The 570-nt window shown below is 27.0% G+C and overlaps 1 pseudogene; it reads right to left on the bottom strand.

The window, feature by feature from the left end:
- Positions 1 to 229: 229 nt before the first annotated feature.
- LOC112471888 lies at positions 230 to 349 on the bottom strand (annotated as a pseudogene).
- Between the last annotated feature and the right edge of the window lie 221 nt (positions 350 to 570).

Here is a 570-nt window from a genome sequence, read left to right on the forward strand (position 1 = left end):
TTCTAACTTTTTGAGATGCATGTTTCTTTAATTTTTCATTACATTTTCTTTTAACCACATGTACCACCAAGCCCATAATTTACCATTAAATCGCTGTTTAGCTTCATTCTTCAACTTTAGATATGCATTTATTTATTGTTTAGTTAAAAATTTTGTCTTTTTTATTTTTTTTTCTTGGATGTGAGTTATTTGAACTATATTTCTTTTCTATCTTTTTTTTTTTTTTAAATGCCTATAGCACCTAATATTCCTAGGTGGTTTCCCATCCAAGTACTAATCAGGCCCGACCTTGCTTAGCTTCCAAGATCAGATGAGATTGGGCACATTCAGGGTGGCATTGGCCATAGACAGAACTATATTCCTTAATCTTAAATCATATGGAAAATTTTCTAGTTTTTTTATTCTCATAAATGATTTTCATCTTAAATTGTTTTTAGAATATAAAATATTTTCTATATAATTTCAATCTGAAATTTGTTGAGAGTTGATTTAAAGTTCAAGAAATGGTCAGTTTTTATAATTGTGCAATTATATGTGTAAAATATGTATTTTAGAAAAGAATATGTATTC

Source organism: Pteropus alecto, unplaced genomic scaffold (assembly GCF_000325575.1).
Source record: "Pteropus alecto unplaced genomic scaffold, ASM32557v1 scaffold29, whole genome shotgun sequence".
NCBI classification, from domain to species: domain Eukaryota; kingdom Metazoa; phylum Chordata; class Mammalia; order Chiroptera; family Pteropodidae; genus Pteropus; species Pteropus alecto.